The sequence below is a fragment of the Eurosta solidaginis genome, chromosome 3, assembly GCF_040869045.1.
Source record: "Eurosta solidaginis isolate ZX-2024a chromosome 3, ASM4086904v1, whole genome shotgun sequence".
Classification (NCBI taxonomy): domain Eukaryota; kingdom Metazoa; phylum Arthropoda; class Insecta; order Diptera; family Tephritidae; genus Eurosta; species Eurosta solidaginis.
Genome location: NC_090321.1, coordinates 253,415,065 through 253,436,966, shown reverse-complemented (window position 1 = coordinate 253,436,966; position 21,902 = coordinate 253,415,065). Strand labels below are relative to the sequence as shown.

At 38.4% G+C, this 21,902-nt stretch overlaps 1 protein-coding gene across 4 annotated transcripts in view; it reads left to right on the top strand.

The window, feature by feature from the left end:
- The first annotated feature begins 9,100 nt into the window (after positions 1 to 9,100).
- RalGPS (Ral GEF with PH domain and SH3 binding motif) overlaps positions 9,101 to 21,902 on the top strand; it is a 97,140-nt gene continuing 84,338 nt past the window's right edge. For 2 of the 4 annotated variants that reach the window (XM_067775944.1, XM_067775939.1), the window contains exon 1: positions 9,101 to 10,087. The gene's annotated coding sequence lies outside the window, so the exon portion shown is untranslated. The remainder of the gene's footprint in view (positions 10,088 to 21,902) is intronic. The other 2 variants (XM_067775940.1, XM_067775941.1) reach the window with 2 other exon arrangements.

Here is a 21,902-nt window from a genome sequence, read left to right as displayed (position 1 = left end):
TGGCTGAACAGTCGATAGTTGTTGGGGAACACCGGTTGCATCTCCATATAAAGAACCGTTATCTGAGCTGGAGCAACCTGGTTTGTAATTCAACCTTTCGTCCCGTTGTACTCAACCCTAACTCTGTCAACTTTTCCTTCAGTCCGTCCACTGTTAATGATGTAATCGTTTGTACGTCCATAGTGTCAGTTGCGCCCAAGATTGATGTGAATGGAGAAAAAAAAAAAAATTATTTTTTAAAAATACTTAAATTATTGTTATTTTTTACTATCTTATCCATCTTACTAAACTACAGTCTACAGTGTTTGGTTAAGCGAAATTTAAGGCAATATTAAATATCTGTTTGAATTCTAATAAGAATTTTGTTTTTACTTTTCTTCTTTATTAGCCATTTTCTTGTTGAAAATTATTGATACTTCTTATTTACTCTAACTTTTGTTATTATTTGCTTTCTTCAGCACAAAACTTTATTCGCCCTATAGTTCAGCTATATTTTATTATGACACTTTAACTTCTCTTTCTAACTACGCCTTTTGATCTACGTCTTCATTACATTCACAAATTTCTTCTATATTTTCACATAACTATGCATATTCTCGCTAGTTTATACATTCTTGTTGTTTTCGCGCTTCTTTACATCAATATACTTTTCTCGGTTTCTCTACTCAAATTGATACCTGTATATTTCAACTTTTCCACTTTTTAATTTTGATTTAGAAACTCGCTACTTTAATTCGCTGCTTTAATGAGCTTCTTTTCTCACAACTCAAATCTTTTAAACTTTACAATTTCATCTTAACGTTTATTTATAAAAATTTCGTTTCTACTACTACTATTTCTACTAAAATACAACGTTCACTTAGCTGCAACTTCTTGTACTCCGCTCTACTTTGATATGCTTCTTCCACTTAAGAATTTTTGCGAATTTCTTGTTGTTGTTGTTGGATTCTTCCTTTGATCTGCTGGCGCACTTGCCTTGAAATTACTAGCGTCTCTGCTACTGCGTACAGTTGGCTGAAAAAATTTGCTGTTTCACAATTTTCGCATGATGGCGAATTTTTCCAGTCTTTTCACAAACTTTGGTTGAGCCCCCAATTTGTAGTTAAATATTTATTGTGTTTATTAAGAATGTTTATTAATTGTTAATTAGGTTTAGTTTTTACACATAGTTGTAGATTAAGTGTAGTTTTAGAATAGTAATAGTTGTAATTGTTGCTTAGATTTTAATTTCGCATGTAAGTTCAAACATAGTTTTAGTTGTAATTGTTGCTTAGATTTTAATTTCGCATGTAAGTTCAAACATAGTTGTAGGTTTTATTTTTAAACAAACGTTCAATATTTTAATCAACTTTAGTTATTAAACAATAGTTATTTTCAAGGCTAAGTAGCCGTGCGCATGTTAAACGCGTCCATCCGTTTCGAGTGCTTTAATTCAACTGTACTTTTGGTATTTTTTGATCGTCCATTCGTCCGTTATTTATTAAGCGTTGGTCAAGTTTTCGTTGAGTCTCAGAGTCACTTTTTATCAGGGTCGCTTTGGTCAGAGTTGCAATCCCACATAATCAATTAAGATTGAATCATTTCTCAGAGAAGCAAAAGAGCATATTCTCTGATTTTTTCACCTGGTTTACAAAAACGACTAATATAATCGATTTTGAAAACCTAGGCTCGTGTGTCAAATGTTTATTTCAAGAGATTTTTTGAAGGTAAACACGATTTTCGAGTTCGCCTACCACTTAATAGCGAACTCTCACACGATGTATCAATGAAGAATACATCATTTTCACCTGACACCAACTCGTCTAGGCTCGTGTTAGCTGAAAAAAGAAGAAGAAATACATGATTAGTATAATCTTTACAAATTTAGTGAGCCCTAGGACATGGAAATAAATACATTTTATATACGTATGTATGTATGTATGTAAATGAAAACTGAAAAGAAAGAAAGTAAAAAGAAAAGTTAAACTATATGCTGTTCTACATTTTCAAATTTTTATTCATTACCTTGGTTGTACTTTCATTAGGTGGGAAGTTACCCAAGACCAAAGATGCCCGTAAAACCTTTGCTGTGGCTGCAGCTTAACTACTGTGCTTTTTTTTCTTTGCTTCCACTCTACGTGCTGACCATTTCGCATTTTTGTACAATAAAGTTGTTACCATGAAATTCAACAGTTGTAAGCGGTGTTCCGCGCATTCGTCAGCTTTATTAAACCAAAATGGAAAATACCTATCGCTTTTACTTCGAATATAGTCGATAATTGTTTTCTTTATACCCGGTTTGTGATTGCTGACGCTAAGCATTTCCATGTGCCACTTCATGTGCAAACGACTTATCTCAAAAAAGTCATCATCTGAGTTCATTAAACGTAGATCATCTTGCGCTTTATAATTTTTCGCTACTATAAGGGCCTCAGATGTATTCGCCAAATCAATGGTTTTCTTGGACATTAATTCTATGCATTTTTCGAAATTTATCTTATTCCTAAACTGGTTATGCATCGAATAGCCCGTATAATAACGTTGTACCTGGAGCTCTCCAGGCCTCTCCGGAATTTCTTCTACAAAGATTTCATCAGGAATGTCTTCAAAGGGATTTTCTTCCACGACCTTTTCTCCTGTGCTACTATAAACGGCTGTTTCTTTGTAGGGATAGTCTGCCACCTGATCTTCATCCTCTGTCGCTCGTTTGTCCTCTGGATATACATCAATATAACTATCCAATCTCCTCCGTCTTTTCGGAGTTTCTTCTAAAATTATTTCATCGGGAATGCCCTCAAAAGGATCTTCTTCCGCGATTCGTTTTCCAGTGTTTTCACCAACGGCTATTTCTGTGTCGGGATAGTCTACTACTTGATCTTCATCCTCTGTTGCTCATTTGTCATCTGGATCTTCATCAATATCATTGTCCATAAGGATTTGACCAGTAACTTTCAGAGGATGTTTGTTCTCGACCCAATCGAGAAACACATCATCGTCATCCTCGCAGTTACTGCCCTTGTCCTTGAACCGGTGTCGTAAAATTTGCATTGACATCAGTCTTGCGAAAATGTACTGTACCTCGTTAGCTGTTGGGTGGCAATTGACACTTTGACTCGCGCGTAACTTATAGAAGAAATTCTCTTGCGCATCCTGATTTAACTTTCCCAAAATGACGAAATCAATATCACTATTATTTTCAAAAATATCTTCGCATAAATTTAACATAGATTTTAGTGTTAAAATAACACCCTCAAAGCATTGCAATTTCCGCGTGTGCATTGAGATGAGTCGTTCGAAGTAAGCTATGTGATCTTTAATGCGAGCAAATTTATCCACATCACCTCTTTTCAGAGGCCATTTCAAGGGATTTTTGTGGCCAATATACTTCGAATCGAGCTCATCGAACAAATCATTCATTCTTTTGATGAAGAGTTGAGTTGGTTTCGCACTCTTCAAAATAAGCCGTTCATTTCCAAGCATATTATTTTCACTCAACATTTGGATCCCGGCTGCCACCGAATTGCTCAATAGTTGCGTAGCTCTGGATACACTCATCCTTTCGAAGGAACTCGGATGCACATGGGATCTGGTTAACTTGCGACATATTTTAAAATTCTCATTTTTTTTATCTATATTGTAAAGTTTCTCTACAACGGCATGCATTACAGGTCCATCAGGTGTATGAAGTACTGTATTATTTAAAAAGTTATTTCTAATAGATTTGATTAAGTGGCAATAATCATACATAACATGTATCTTTTACCCATTGTAAATCCATGTAGAATTGGACTGATTTATGTTAAGCCCTTTAAATGCTTTCTGGTTGGATGAACCTTGATCGCATAAAATAGCTTTAACGTTAAGATCAATCTTTTCTGCGACATCTATATTTTCCTTAATTTTATCTAAAATATTATAATCCTTGTCAGAGGTATGCACTACGTAATATGATAAAATGTACTTCCACGAACTGCAAATACCTTTTACCATAAAAAATAGGCACTTGTCCGCGATTTAATTTTTACGATTACCATTGCCGCTATCAACGTAGCCTTCAAAAATATCTTCTTTATTATTAAATATGAGATCTTTTTTAATGCCAACCTCATCAAACAAAATCTCACATATTCTTTCTTTTTTTGACATTGTCTTTGTCATTTCTTTTAAATTAGTTATAATATTATTATCAATTCCCGGGCGGACATATGGTATCGGACGATATCGCAGTAAAGATTTTTTATGAGGCAGCCGATAGCCCAAATCGTCAATCAAGAGCCCATATGCTTTAGAGGACACGTATTGGACGTCTTGTGCCAATGTTTTCTCCTCAGGTGAATACCGAGTATGTTTCGAATGACGATCATTTTGGCAAATGTCACCGCATCAGGACTAGCATTTATTGAAAGAATTATACAGGCATTTTCCATTTTTTCAATTTTAGCTTTTATTTCTAGAATGTCTTTGTTAAGATTTGTGATTATATTGTCTTTTTCTCGGATAATGTTACGATAACCCTGAGCCTGCTTTTCAAACTTCTCATGGTCACAAACCAATTCAAGTCCTTCGTCGAGACCTTTATAGCTGTAGGGTTTATCGTAACGTTGCCGGTTATATTCCAAATCAGAAAAACGCTGAAACTCCTCTAGGGTTAAATCATTAGGCGACAAGGGATGGCTAGAAGCCTCGCTTGCAACAATCGCCTCATCATTTTCTACCCCTAGATGGAATGTCGGAAAAGCCGTTTGGTTGACACATGCCTACGCTTAAAATGACGCTCGCAAATGTAAAGTGTTTTATTTGCAATTTCTGACAAATTTAAGTTGCATGCCAAAGCCCAGGTATTGCGTTCAGTCTCGGATTTTGGGAACTCAAAAACCTTTACTCCCTCCGTAGGCTGACAACTTGGAACACAGCAAGCCCGCTTCAACACTTTTGTAAAACTGTGCGAGGGTGCCTCATCGTGTCCTATGAAAACAAACAAAAAAAACTTGAGCCTAGAGGTCAACGTAATTTTTCGCTACTTTCAGAATTTAATTTATTGGCTCTTGTATGTTGGTGATATAACTATTGACATAATATATTAAGCAAATATTTTGTAACATGAAACCAAATATTCAACTTTTTCCGACCTTAAACAATTAAAAAATTTTAAATATATTTTTTCAAATACAAAAAAGTTTCAGTGCACATACAATTTTGTACATGTATTGTGATTCGCACTTCTATATAAACAATTTTGAGCAGCCCTGGTTATTTTTATTGGCAATGAAAAGTATATTTTTGAATTTTAAAAATTATAAAAGAAACTGTAAATATGTACATATATGGTCTGTTGTTATTTTTAAAAAATGCCATGTTTTGGGCTATATCTCGAGACCCTAGTCACCCAGGGGTATGAAGATTGTCCTGTACTATAGCACTCATCAACAGCTTTCATTTGATATCCATATTGTATAAACACATTCTAGGGGTACCCGGGTCCACGTTTTGATCTCAAGACCCTAGGCACGTAGCGAAAAAAAGGTAGACGTTGGCCGATTCTCAGACCTACCCAATATGCTCACAAAATTTCATGAGAATCGGTTCAGCCATTTGGGAGGAGTTAAGACTCTAAAACCGTGACAGAAGAATTTTATATATTAGATTTGACTGCTTTTCACAGTCATTTTCTGATCATATTCGTGAATATATTTCAATAGTTTTGGTTGAGATTTTTGAATGCCATTATAATGCATTTATTCTTCATATCTCATTCAAAATAGATACTACATAATAATCTTATTTCATCATGGGAAGAAAGCATGCGAAACTGAGCTATTCGAACCACAGCTAACTCGCAAACAAACTTGACCGATATACACCTGCGACTACAACATCCAACATTAGCATTATCGTCTGCATCTTAAAATACGGATACGATACGGGATGTTGAAGCCGTATCCAGGTATGTCAAGATAGTTTCACTTACTTGGGGTTCAAATAACTTACAACCTATGTATTGTTCAATCATTATGTGTTTTCTGGGAAGCTGAAGGGCAGAAATGGTTGGGGAAATCTTCGTTCACGAGCAGCGTTACATTATTTTTGTCTTGAAGAATATCTTTTGCATAAATAATAAAATTTTTATATATTTTTTCTTAGCTTCATGATTGAAAAAATATGTGTATGTGAAATAAATAAGATTTTTAATGAAAAGTAAAATTTCAACATGTATAAAATTCATTATTCAGTCAACAAATATATTCATAAAAGATTCAGAAAGCTTAATGAAAAATGATTATAAATTTTTGATCACCTAAAGTAAAAACATTTGATTAAAATATGATTCCAAAATGTGATTGAAAAACTACATATATTCAGTTTTTGATCATCAAAGGTAAGCATATTTGATTATTATTTTTTTTGGTTTTTATGAAATATTAAAATTTAGTCATTAAAGGACTTCAAAAATGATTCCAAAAAGTGATCGAAAAATTGCTTTTTAGTTTTTCATCATCAAAAGTATTCATATTTGTTTATTTCTTTGTTCAATTGTATGATAACTCATTATTTAGTCAGAAAGAGTAATCAAATTGTATTGATATGTAGGGAAATTCAAAATTGAATCACCTAAATACTGAGTGGGTTACTTATCTATACACTGAGGAAAATTTAATTTGAGGATTTAAGTACATATAAAGATTTAAACCTTATATAAAAAAAATGTAAGCACTACATTTCAATCTTTGCTAATTAATTGAATCCACTTACATATATGCATATTTATTTGTGCATTTCACTTGGCACTACGAATATCGCAAAGAAAAAATATGGTAGCACCCTAATAAAGCTACGCTGTGATGTTCAAACGTACATACAAATACACTTGTCTTTATTTATTCATATTTTAAAGAAAATCTACTTACCTAAATGCAACGTAGGTATTGCATTACTAAGCAGCTTCTTTTTCCCAATTGCTTTCTCTTCAAAGTGGAGATCGCAGATGAATCCCTTAGGATTAGGTGCAGCTCGCAAGTTGGATATCCATTTTGCCAGCAACTCTGCCTCCTCGGTGATTTTAAAAAATCTTGGTCTTGGGGTGGACAGGTTTGTCCGCCCACATCCCAAAACAACACATTTTTTGTCGATCGGCATTTTTCTTTTTTTAAAGAAACACTTTTAAAAATTTCGCGTTCGCGCACAATATAAATTCACTTTAGAATAATCGAATTCCAGATAACTGGACAATTCGTTATAATTTTTTGATATTCTGGCGCACTTTTCACTTGTCATTTTGAGTAGGAGTAGTGGGGGGGAAAGCTAACTTATAAAATACAATCAGTCCAATTGGAAAAGGTCTATTTATAATGATTTAGATGAACACAAAGTATTGCACACTTATATATATATATGTATGGATTTCTTTAAGCATATACTATCTATACATAATATGTACAATGAATTTGTTGGATTTTAGAAACAAACGTAAGTTATCTTAACATTTTACCTTTGGATCATTTGAATGCACAAAAGCCGTCGGCATTTTATAAATTTCATATATGTATACGTTTATACACCATTTTTACTTCATATCACATATTCTGATTTGTCACTTTTTTGCAAATTTTAACACACATTCACATTTCTTATATCACATTTAAACCTTTTCTAAAAATTTTATATAAAAATTTATTTAAATGAAAGGACCCAGAACCGTCAGCATTTCAGCGGTTTCATATGTAAGTATATATGTATACATACATACATACATTTATGCACTTATCATCGTAACAACATATTTCTACTTTTAAACAATGTTACTGCACAAGTTAACATTTGCACAATCACCACTATCACTTAAAATTTTGCTATTTTAATATTTATTATTCACTTTGTAAAATTTATTCACTAGGGGGACTCATGTAACCGTATAAATGCCTTATAAAGTGTGTAAACGTATAAATTTATCTAGTTTACGCACGAGCTGTCAAATTTTGTATGAAAAATCAGTTTACGCACGAGCTGTCAAATTTTGTATGAAAAATCATTTACACAATAGGGGGACTCATGTAACCGTATAAATGCCTTATAAAGTGTGTAAACGTATAAATTTATCTAGTTTACGCACGAGCTGTCAAATTTTGTATGAAAAATCATTTACACAATAGGGGGACTCATGATAGCATATAAACTTATAAGGTGTAAAATTATATCCATTTACACACGCGGTTATATGAACGCACCTAGTAATACTCTTGATAAACTTGATTGTTTTTCAGCTGTATTATTTCCAAAAAGAAATTTTTGATTGTTATACAAATTAAAAAATACCAAGATTAAGTGAAAAATCAAAACTAAAACGCCTTTACTTGCTGATGTTGGAGATTTTTGATGAAAATGCCGTCTGTAATGTCTGCAAGGTTGCATTCCTTTGAGTTTACCGCGTTTACACAATGAAATGTGCGCGTAAATTTATATTTATATATATATTTGTGTAAATTTACGCGCACATTTCATTGTGTAAACGCGGTAAACTCAAAGGAATGCAACATTGCAGACATTACAGACGGCATTTTTATTTATTTATTTTTCATCAAAAATCTCCAACATCAGCAAGTAAAGGCGTTATAGTTTTGATTTTTCACTTAATGTTGGTATTTTTTAGTTTGTATAACAATCAAAAAAATTTTTTTGGAAATAATACAGCTGAAAAACAATCAAGTTTATCAAGAGTATTACTAGGTGCGTTCATATAACCGCGTGGGTAAATGGATATAATTTTACACCTTATAAGTTTATATGCTATCATGAGTCCCCCTATTATTCCACCGATCAATTAGAATAACATTTGTTTTCTATTGGATAACCAAAACAAACTATGCAAATGAAAAAACAAAACAAAAGTGTCAAAAATGGCCGCGCGCACGAACAAAACAAGAAAGAAATAAAAATGACAACTCAGGCTGGTGCGGACAGAATAAAAAAACCCATGGTGAAAATCTAATCTGGTTTTTCTATAGGAACACCAACTTGTTTCAACGCGATGTAGAAACTCTACAGTGCGCCTTACACTTACAACCTGTCTGTTGCAGGGTTAAGTTCTGTTAAACTGTTCTCACTTTTCCTTTGCTCTAGCAATGCTGCATTTTTGACACTTCTATTTGTAAACATTCGTATTTTGCTGTCAGTGGCGTTTGTTCCTTGCGCCTGCATTCGTTTTCTTTTTTTCCATCATTAAAGCAGCGCTTGGTTTTTCACTGGGTTTGTATTTTGAACAAATTCAATTTTATTGGAAAAAGTAGTGTAGAGAATTGGTTTATTAAACCAGCGGACGTTCGAGTTTTTTCCGTTGCCAACGCCGCCGTTGTGCTGCGATTTTGTGCTTGTTTTTTGTAATGTTATTGAGTTTTTCACGCTGTGCATTTTTTTCATACATATTTCAAAACTTCATTAATTTACTAAATAACTAAATCTTGTATTAACGCATGCAGTGAATATATTGTTGATGAAGTTCAAAAAATTGTGAAAAAGGCAAAACAAAAACTAAAATTGTCAAAAATACTAAAAGAATCTGGCTCATTTGGCTTTTTCTTTCCTCAGCCCAAATCTACAAAAATTTATAAAAAAAAGTGAAAATCTACAATAAAATTATATTAATCGTGAAAAAGTGTGAATTCTAAATTATTTTGCATTCCATTTTTTGTTGTTACATTCGTATGTATGTACTAAGTGCTTATGAAAACTTGTGGAGCAGAGACCGAGCAGCAAGAAAGGCGAACAGCTCAAAAGAAATTGTCTAGAAATTGAGACGCCCAAAGCGAGAACGATCATCAGGAATCAGCAGCAGGCATTAACAAACATTTGGTCACAAACGGAGGGCAATTTTCTTGAAAACGAAAATATTGTGAGGCATTTAACAGAAGAGGTTGGCGTTGGCGCTACCGGCGCTGTCTCTTTGAAGTTAATTAATAAAATTATATACTATACTTACAAAGAAAAAAGGGGCGTGGACTAGCAGCTGTTCGGGGCTATATATACAATTGTTAACTAACGGACAAGTGCTAAAGAAATCAAAAGCACGAACGCCATCAAGAGGAGGAGGTGTGTAAATATGTACATACATACATATGTAAGTATAATTTTAAAATATTTTCATTGAAATTAAACATTTTGAGTGACACATTTCCGTTCATAAAAATTCCGTTGGGGAGCATATTATCTCCTTGACGAAAGACAGGTCTTAGATTTACAAACACTCCTTGTTGTTGTTGTTGTTGTAGCGATTAGGTTACTCCCCGAAGGCTTTGGGGAGTGTTATCGATGTGATGGTCCTTTGTCGGATACAGATCCGATACGCTCCGGTAACACAGCAACGTTAAGGTGCTGGCCCGACCATCTCGGGAACGATTTATATGGCCACATTAAACCTTCAGGCCATCCCTCCCTCCCCACCTCCTAGTTCCATGAGGGGCTTGGGGTCGCCAGAGCCTCGTCTGTTAGTGAAACGGGATTCGCCGCTCGAAGGTGAGGTTGACAATTGGGTTGGAGAAGCTATATATTGCGCTACACAACCCCTTGAATCCCAAACACTCCTTGTAAGAGCTGTCTATAACTTTTATATAATTTCCAAGTATAGACCTAAATTGTGTAATACAGCTTTGAAAGCAGGCCTCAATTAAAAATGAATTTACTAATATAGTCTAAATCCACCGTGACTGGGGTCAACAACTCATGTACTAAACAGATATGCCTGTCGTAAGAGGCGACTGAAATACCAGATTCAAGGGGCTGTGTAGCGCAACCCTTTCAGGTTGCCAGCGCAATATATAGCTTCTCCAAACCCAATTGTCAACCTCACCTTTCCGCGGCGAATCCTCTTTCACTAACAGGCGAAGCCCTGGCGACCCCAAGGTCCTCATGGAACTTGGGGGTGGGGAGGGGGGTATGGCCTGAAGGTTTAATTTGGCCATATAAATCGTTCCCGAGATGGTCGGCTAGCACCTTAATGGTGCTGTGTTACCGGAACTTACCGGATATGTCTTCGGTAAATGACCATCACATCGATAACACTCACCAAAACATTCGGAGAGTGTCTTCATCGGTAGTTAATGCAACAACAACAACATACCCATTGCAGGCCCTGCTTGTAACGTTACGCCACATGACACCAACAATCTTTTCAATTTAAAAGTGGAACCAAGGCCTCTAACACCCTCGTACTCCCCATTGGAGGATAATGGTGACAAAATGTGAGTGATCGCAATGTGAAAGTTGGAATTTTTGATTTTGAGAATATGCTCATTTTAGTATGGGGGCCCGTATTTTTTTTTTGCCCCGTGCCCGGATTTTCTCTCTGCGGCCCTGTATCGAGTGATAACTTATTTCGTCTACACAAATTAAGCTCGTATTAAAGAGCTTCAAAATCAGAGTAACTTTTTATCATCATGAAAATCTTCTAGTCAGGAAAAGAAAGTGATTTCAGTACTTGAAATAGAATAACGAGAGAGACATTTCCGAAGTATGTCCTATGGCTAGCTGTATTCCGTCAGGTACATAGGATACGGCAACTTCGTATCAACTATAGTGCCGATGAATGATTGCATAGGTCAAATACTGTTAAAAGCTACTACAACAAAAATATTAAAAACAGCACGCGCTTTATAGAACAATTATTAAATTTATTGACTATGAATCCCTAGTGAATGTTTTTGCTTGCTGCTTTCGTAATACATATTTCAAACGGATCATTCATTCACAAAACTTTTTTCAAGTTTTTTTACACCAAAAAACCAACATTACCCTCTGAGCTCTCTAATAAACTATTTTAGCAGTCGACTCACAATCTATTTCGCATTTATCTGGTGAGAGGGGTCAAGGGTAATATGTGAGCGTTTTATGGGCATAACAAACGCCAATTCCTGGAATGCGAGTGTATTTATGTGGGGGTGTCTCGAAACGGACAGTGGTACGTTTACAGTAAACCACCCACTGCCTCCACCCACTAACCCACAATCTCGTGATCATTTATATGCCCATTTTAATAAAATTTGTTGTATTTATTTTTATTTATACATATTTGCTAATTATTTTACGATTCGCACACAGTACAAAAAATTCCTGCTGTTTTCGGTATTTCCTTCAAAATATTTACATTAGTTCATTAAATCTACATAGATTCTAGATTTCTTGTGAATGACTTTCTACATCGATGACCTGATAAATAGCCACGTACGAGTAATTTTATGTTTTCTTTGTTTTTTTTTACGGCAGCCATACTCCTCGAACTCTTCTGGCGTGGTAGTATTTGGCAGTCCGTTCGTTACGGTGCTTTGATCTGACTTTTAGCTTGTAAATTTGACTATGTCCTTCCATCTATCGTCCACTATGAAGGGATCGCGCACCTGTCTACGCAGCCGTTTGATCCAGATAAGCGTAAGGAGACCCTAAGCCTAATCCACACAGAGTCGGTAAACACCATTCGGTAGGACCAAATCATCGGCGACCTTATTTACGACATGGATCGACCATATTGAACATGCACGTCGATGGCATTAAGCTACCGACTGTCTTACACCCAAAAATTTTGGGTGTGATGTTCGATCAGGATTCGATTTTGGAGAGCATGCAACCGCAATTGTTCCTAAAATGCAGAGAAGTAATAAAATTCTCAAATCTCTTGCTGGCAGTACTTGGGGAAAAAATAAAGAAACGCTAATTACCACTTACAAAGCAATTGGCCAGCTGATTGCATGCTACGCGTTCCGATATTGTCGCCAAGCCTAAAGATTACTCACTGGAAGAAAATACAGGCCTGCCAAAATACTGCCCTCAGAACCGCTACGGGCTGCGTTCTTATGTCCCGAGAACACCACCCACACAATGAGACGAGAGTATTCCCCATTAGGGAGAGAAATGCAGTGCTGAACAAACAGATTCTCTTGAATACCCAGAAACCTGGGCATGCCAACAGACATATGATTGATGAGGCTACACCTCCCAGGTGCTTAAGGGGTCATCTCCTTAAGCATTATGAGGTAATACGGCACCTGAGAACAAAACCGCATGCAGCAAGAATAGGACAATCAGGTCCTGAGTGATATCCACAAACAGGCGCCGGACCTCTATGTCGGGAATTGCCCGGCGAATCCAGTTCTTAAAGAAAAATACCCAGAACTCGCAGAAGAGGAACGCACTCTTTCTAGGGAAACGCGCGTCACTCTGGCCCAACTTCGTTCTGTATACCGTAACAGGTTAAACTTTTACATATCCATCATCAACCGCGACGTACGTAATCAATGTCGTGCATGCGATGCGTCCCTACATTACACCAACCACCTTTTCAATTGTAATGCTCAACCTACGCCTCTACCAGCAATATCCATATTGTCTAGCCCTGTTGAAACAGCTAGTTTCCTTGGACTCCCATTAGAGGACTTTGCTGACAATTTGTGAGTGAACATGGGGCGAAGCACTGTTAACACAACAATAAAAACGACAAATCTTTTCAGTATGCCGGTAAATATGAAATCAAACAAACATTTTTGAAGAAAACTGACGTAAAACTAACTCTAACTTTTAACGCTGCCAGGGTTCAACTACAAGTGGCGATAGCGGATGCAGATCTCCAGCAAAATCGCAACACAACTGAGTGGGAGTAGAGGTCAGGTTGTCGAAGGCGCGTGTGAGATTGGTCCCCACTCAGTTTTGCTCTTCAAATATCCTCCTGTTGTTGCTACTGTAGAGACACACGCTGAAGGTTTAGGGAAAGGTTCCGGATATGGACAATCCTTTGCTCGACTGTCGCGGTAATTCCTTTGAACCCTCGACCATCTGGTCTGGGAGGGATTCAAGAATTGGGCAGTACAACACTAATAAGGAGCTACCAGTGGCCAATCCCGTTTACCTTGCAGGCAAGGCCCTGGCGACCCAAGTTTCTGACGAAAGGGGGAAAGGTATTGGATGATCTAGAAGGTTCAACGTAGTCATATCAAATCGTTCCCCCGATGGTCGGTACAATTTTCCGGAACGTATCGAATCAATATCCGTCAAACAATTGCTACATTCCTGTTGAAAGCTTAGAATTGTTGCCTTCCATGTTTGTCTGTTTCTGATTCGTAAGTGTGAAACAACAAGTTACTTTAAAATATACGAACTTTGTGTTTCTTTCGAACTTTGAATTCAAATTATTTGTGTAAAACATTTTTTGGTGAGTTCGCCCGCAGTGATAGATAGAATGTTTTCAAGCTAGTTCAGTGGTTAGTCTTGACTCGGCTAAGCTAAGTGCGTGTTGTTATTTAAAGTTGTTTAATGGCATACTTAATGCAAATTTTTACAAAATATCACAGTTTAGTTAAAGTGTTGTAGTTAATCCACTAATTATCTCTGTGAATTAAGCCACGAAGGAGTAACTAAAACAGCTGCATATTTTTCTTAAATTTTACAGCTTTTATAAATTGCTCAGTTGCATCTGTCATTTTTGTTGTTGACACTCTTCTTTTTATCATGTTTGAGCTTCGCCCTCATTCAGTAATTTTTGTTTGTTTTTGCATTGATGTTGTGGCTTTCCAGCTGTCCGTTATCTGCCTAAATACATGCATACATCTCCAACATGTTACTTGCTTAAATATCTTTGCTTCTTTTTTTTAATGCAACACAAATATGCTCAGGTTCCTTCAGCAGCTGTCGCGATTTCCGCTGCCTTTTACACTACATCGAATTCGATGTTGTCTTCTTTTTATCCCAGATCATTAAGTAATGTGTGGAAGCTGATGGCTACGATTTAGATATACATAGTTATAGCAGTTGTTTCCTCTTGTTTAGCTATTGTATTGATAGAAGGTGTATAAGATGAACGGTGGATGGTTTGCATGACAAAATGAAACATGTTTTAATATACAGAACAATTTAGGCTACAAAATAACTCCCACTCACTGTAAGGTAGTAGCTCTAGAAGTAATAGAAATTACGTTCTCTAAACATTTCTAGAAGTAGGATTCGTTGAATTTTGGGAAACATGTATTTTTTCATATCATCGAGTAATTGCTAAGACTCTCAGAAATTATTGTTTAAACTTTAATCCAAGATCGGATCCAGGGACTAGAGTTGAGAGTTTGATCAACGATCAATTGGAAATTTATAATGGATACATACAGAATACAACAACGCTATAAAACTAAAAAAAATCTTCGTGCGATTTACCTTCGAGGAGATTTTGGTTGAGCTTCCAATTTGGTCGTGCTCGTTTGTAATGCTCTTAAAAATTTGGCGGGGAAAAACTTTGAACCAAGGGCCTTCGTTGTGGTAGCTGGAGCACGGTATATCAAAATATCCATAGGTTAGGTTGAGCTGGCCGGTTTGTAAAGACGTCATATAGGGTGCTTGTGTTCATAGTGTTACCAGAAGTTCGTTGGAAACACGCTACCAAGAACAAGGATGTTATCATCATAATTAATTGTAAATTTCTTGTATTCCGGCCTTTTAGTTAATATATTCAAGGTATGTTTGAGCTCTAGGCCAATATATACATATGTTTATTAAAATACAGCAAATGTGTTTAAACAATGTATATATATTTGTCGAATGGTTTGTCTTGCCAATATTTCGACTTCAATCTGAAGTCATCTTCAGGAACTTATGACTGCACGGTCGACCAGGTGCAGTCATAAGTTCCTGAAGATGACTTCAGATTGAAGTCGAAATATTGGCAAGACAAACCATTCGACAAATATATATACATTGTTTAAACACATTTGCTGTATTTTAATAAACATATGTATATATTGGCCTAGAGCTCAAACATACCTTGAATAATTAATTGTTGCCTAAGCGATTTTTTCTCGTTGCGTGTTCACTATGCCTGCTTGTTGTTATAGTTGTATGAACGATAAAAACACTCCCCGAAGGCTTTGGGTAGTGTTATCGATATTGATGGTCCTTTGCCGGATATAGATCCGGTACGTTCCGGTAACAAAGCACCATTAACGTACTGGCCCCGCTTCCCAAGGCAGTCGGTTCTATGTACCGGAGCGACTCGGGGTTTTCCCGACCAAGGACTGTCATTTCAGTGTAACCCCATTTAATTTGTTGCGTCCCTCCCACAAATTGTCATCCTCCCAGCAGCTCCTTGCAGCGGGACTGCTCCATATTCTCTTGCTCCGGGAAGGTATCGAATCCAATCCGGGTCCGTCCCCTGACCCCGGTCCTGAGAAATGGGTTTGCTGCATCTGCCGGAAAAGAATATTTTTAGGACGGTCATACTCTGTTTAGTGTGTCTCGTGTAAGGGATGACTGCATCGGACAGGTTGTACTGGGCTTGATCCCAAAACCCGACGTCCACGTATCTTTTATAAATCTTTTTTGGCTCCTTGCTGTTCACGTCCAAGGGCGTCCCGTAGTCTACGCCTTTGCGTCCTGGCCTTACTCAACCCAGGCGTAGTCACCCGTCACTTACTCCCAGAGTGGCGACGTCTCCCCCTATGCACTTCAGAATTCTGCAGTTAAACTGTAATGGACTAACTGGGAAGATCACGGAGATAGTCGATTTCATGAAGCGGCACAACATCCGCATTGCTGCGATTCAAGAGACTTAAACTCACAGCAAGATATGCACTGCAAATCTGTTCTGGGTATAATGTCCACAGAAAAGATCGCATGAGCGGAAATGGAGGCGGCTCCTGGCATCGACCGCAGGGACAATGTCTTAGAACGTCAAGGCCTATCTGTCCGGTCAGGCCAACCTAGAAATCATCAACATCTACATCCCTCCTGCCACCTGTTGCCCCAGTGGATACCGCCCTAATATTAGCGCCTTACTCACTGGCAACAATCGCATTATCTTAGGCGACTTTAATGCCCATCACGATCTATGGCATTCAAACTTGCGGGCGGACAGCTGGGGTGAGATGTTGGCGGATCAAATAGAAGAAACGACGTTCTGCACAATAAACGGAGACGCCCCCACATGTATGGTAGGAAGCTGTCACAGTTCGCCGGATATCTCAATCGTGAGCGCAGAACTCGTAAACTGCGTCAACTGGCAGCCGATGGTAACATTGGCATCCGACCACTTGCCTATACTTATTTCGTTCGAGCCGACTTCATCGTTACAGAAAAACGCACTTTCATAAACTTTAAAAAAAGGAAAGTGGGACGAATACAAATCTTTCACAGACAACCTCTTTGCTGCCCTCCCTATCCCGACTGATGCCCCCCAAGGGGAGCGTGCTTTCCGCAAGGTCATTGAATCCGCCTCGGCACGTTTCATTCCCGCCGGGAGAATTCCCGAAATTCGCCCCACTTCCCGGCGGAGGGCGCAAATTTAGCGAGAGAACGTGACCTTATAAGACAGCTCGACCCAGGCGACCACCAAATAAGGGATATAACCAACGCATCAGATTGCTTGTGGATGAACACAAGCGGGCGAAATGGGAGGAGCACCTAAGAGCTTGTAACCTCTCTGCCGGTGTGGGTAAACTTTGGTCCACCGTAAACTCCCTATCGAATCCGTCTAAGCACAATGACAAAGTTTCCATCGCCTTCGGCGATAAAGTGCTGTCGGATTCGAAAAAATGCGCGAGCGCTTTCTGCCGTCAATATGTAATGCATTCTACGGTCGACAAAGATAGACGGAGGGCCAACAGACACGCACATAAACATAAATTGAGCGCGTCACCAATTACCATCACCGCCAGAGAGGTTAAATATGCCATTGGTTACGCTAAACCATCCAAAGCAGTGGGCCCAGACGGCATAGCCATGCCGATGCTTAAAAGCCTAGGGAAAGAGGGTTTCAAATACTTAGCACATGTCTTCAACCTGTCTCTTTCCACCTTTGTCATACCCGAAAAATGGAAAATGGCCAAGGTGGTCCCGCTACTAAAGCCTGGGAAACCAGCTAACATAGGAGAGTCGTATCGTCCGATATATCTCCTATCGCCAGTAGCAAAGACGCTTGAAGCCATCTTGCTCCCCTACTTCCAAGAAAATTTGCAGCTAGCCTGTCATCAGCATGGCTTCAGAAAACTCCATAGCACCACCACCGCGCTAAATGCCATCAGCACCCAGATAAATTGCGGTTTAAATCAAAACCCCCATCATAGAACAGTACTCGTAGCTCTAGACCTATCAAAAGCTTTTGATACGGTCAACCATGGCACGTTACTGCAAGACCTGGAAGGGTCTACCCTTCCCCCATGTCTTAAAAGGTGGACCGCAAATTATCTGGGTGGTCGGCAGGCATCGGTGCAATTTAGAAACGAAACATCAAAACCAAGAAGAATTAAACAAGGGGTGCCACAGGGTGGTGTCCTATCCCCAATTTTGTTTAATTTCTACATATCTAAGCTACCTTCACCACCAGAAGGAGTCACTATCGTTTCATACGCCGATGACTGCACAATAATGGCCACAGGCCCAGGCCCACAGATCGATGAGCTCTGCAACAGAACAAACGGCTACCTCCCTGATCTCTCCAGTTTTTTCGCCTCGCGAAACCTGGCATTATCACCGAATAAATCTTCGGCGACCTTATTTACAACATGGACGTCCCGAATGTCGACCATTTTGAACATCCACGTCGATGGCACTACGCTACCGACTGTCCTACACCCCAAAATCTTGGGTGTGACGTTTGATCAGGATCTACATTTTGGTGAGCACGCAGCCGCAATTGTTCCGAAAATCCAGAGCCGTAATAAAATCCTCAAATCCCTTGCTGGCAGTACCTGGGGAAAAGACAAAGAAACGCTCATTACTACATACAAAGCAATTGGCCAGCCGTTTACGTGGTACGCGTCACCCATATGGTCGCCAAGCCTAAAAATTACCCACTGGAAGAAGCTACAGGCCTGCCAAAATACTGCTCTCAGAATCGCCACGGGCTGTCTTCTTATGTCCCCAGAACACCATCTACATAATGAGGCGAGAATACTCCCCATCAGGGAGAGAAATGAGATGCTAACCAAACAGTTCCTCTTGAATACCCAGAAACCTGGGCATCTGAACAGACATCTGATTGATGGGCCAACACCGCCTAGGGGCTTAAGGAGTCATCTCCGTAAGCATTTTGAGGAAATACGGCACCTGAGAACTCAGCCGTATGAAGCAAAAAAACACATGCAGGTCCTTGGTGAACTCCACAAACAGGCGTCGGACCTTTATGTCAGGAAATGCCCGGTGAATCCAGTACTCACAGAAAAGTACCCAAAACTTGTGGAAGAGGAACGCATACTCCCCAGGGAAACGCGTGTCACTCTTGCTCATCTTCGTTAACAGGTTAAACTCTTACTTATCCAGAATCAACCCCGACATAAAAAATGTATGCCCTGCTTGCAATGTGTCCCCACATGACACCAACCATCTCTTTAATTGTAATGTGGAACCAACGGCCTAATACCCCTTTCATTATGGTCCACCCCTGTTGAAACAGCAAGTTTCCTTGGACTCCCGTTAGAGGATATTGATGACAATTTGTGATCGGTCGCGGCTGTTAGGTGGGGCGAAGCACTGCTACAACAACAACAACAAGGTACTGGCCCGACCATCTCGGGAACGATTTATATGACCACATTAAACCTTCAGGCCATTCCTCCCTCCCCACCCCCTAGTTCTATGAGGAGCTTGGGGTCGCCAGCGCCTCGTCTGTTAATGAAACAAGATTCGCCGCGGGTAGGTGAGCTTGACAATTGAGTTAGAGAAGCTATATATTGCGTTGGCAACTCCCAACTAAGTTAAGGTCTCTCATCACTCAGCTGCTTATTACGGGTGTGGATAGAAATAATTTCTTGTCCGGAGCGTACCATCGCGGTATAGATCTGTTGATAGAATTATCTTCGTCCGTATAAGGTTAAAAAAATCGCACAATAGGGCGTTCTTGAAGCCTCGTTTGGTTTCGAATGGCTCGGAGAGGTCCTTCCAAAATCCAGGACTTGTGTTATAAAATAACTACCTCCTAGAAGTTTCGTGAACTTTTCCCACATATAACTTATATTTATAATAGCGGAATCGCTTCGAATATCTAGCTGGATACTTAACCACTTATGCTTCAATAGTTGCACCTTCCATGCTCCTATTATTATCCGCTCTTTCATTACCATCTATGCCCATGTGATCGTATTCCATTATAAATGTAAGTTTCTCCCTGCCCAATTCTTTGCTTACACTCTGACATCTTTCTAGATGCTGTGCTATGCACAGTTATGGCTTTGATGACTGGTTGACTGCCAATATAAAAGTTAAAGCATTGCTTTCATAGCGGCTACTGTTTACCCTTCTCAGCTGAGAATAAGTTAACAAACAGAGGATCCCATTCGTCGCATATCTTATGTTTTATTCAAATTATATTGTAACGAATTTCGGGGAATTCCGACTATTATGCAACTTCTGGTAACGTTTGAATCGCTGAACTGTTGAATAAATCACTCCAATATTCAGTATTACAAAGTGGTCATTATTTAGATTACTTTGGGAGTAGAACAATTATACTTCACAATTATACTGCACTTCGCAAATAATAGCGAGTTTAAATCAAATGGTTAATGATTGCTCCGCTTGCTCTGCTTTTATACTCTCTGTTGGTTCGTTCGCATATTTCTCTTAAGGTCTAGGTGTTTCACCTTCTAGAACTTTTGTATCTCCTGCTTGGTCACCATCTATATACATGTATATTCGTACTTTATATTTTCTGCTGCCATATGCGTGTGTATATGTGATTAACTACTTCGGCTGGTGACTACATGTGAGTGAGAAGAGATATCTCTTCGTCGCCTTCAACATAAGAGTGACTGCTTTATTGTTGTTGTGCATTTATTTAGGAGCAGCTTAGTGATGCTAATATTCGTTACAATGCATTATAAACCATGTACACAATGTAAAACTTTGAAATTAATACCAAAGTCTTCTGAATTGCGGAAATACCTTGAATTTTCATAGAAAGAAGGGTGACTTTGAAACAAATTCTGTGCTTAACGTTTGCCAAGAGAGGCCCCCTCCTCGAATCTGCACTTGAAATAGGGTGATCTTACACTTAGCCGGTGTACTATACTTGTTTTTTATCTATGCCCATCTGAAAATCTGCCTTCAGTGTTGTTTTTCATACAAATACTTTCAACTCCTCGGTCGACGCGTGCTTTACTGGAATTACAATGTAGCAAAGCATACTACCCTCCTATACTAAGACGGCTAACGCTTCTCAGAATGGTACTCCATATGAACTGCATTATGTAGCAACCATCAAACCAGCATCCGCCAATTTACTCGAAATCGCTGAACTATATAAGTGGAACTAGAACAGAAAAAAGTTGCGAATTGAAAATGAAATGTCAGAAACGTGTACATTTTTGAAAGTGTTTCTAAACTATTGTTCAGTTATTTCCACTGTACGTTTTTCCCCCCACGTTCAATTATGTTGTGGCAACCAAACCTAGACGGTTTGGCCCACTAAACTATGTATCGACGTTATGTTAATATATGTAGGTCAAAATCATGTCGCTAAAAGCCTCTGCCTCTTTACAACACAAGTTGAATGTGAGAACTTTTTTCCACTTGTTTGCATTTTGCAGCTGCAACTATTCTCCAATTTCTTGCCCTTCACACGCATGTTCCAGTTTTTGCAAAACGGTCGATATTCGCAAAGTGTCAGTCACTCGTGTCGGTAAACACGCTTTTGACATGTCGACACTTGGACGTTTCACTTACATTTTCTCACAACTACAATTAACGCTTTTCACTTAATTTTATCGACATACTTTATAATAGTTCACTTCCTCCCCTCCTTCCTTTTTTGTGCGATATTTAACTATTGCTGTTCACTGCAAATGCACCTTTTTATACTCAGCTGAGCAGAGCTAACAGAGTATATTAATTTTGTTCGCACAACAGTAATCCGTAACGGCATAAACTAATCGAGATAGATATAGACTTCTATATATCAAAATGATCTGGGCGAA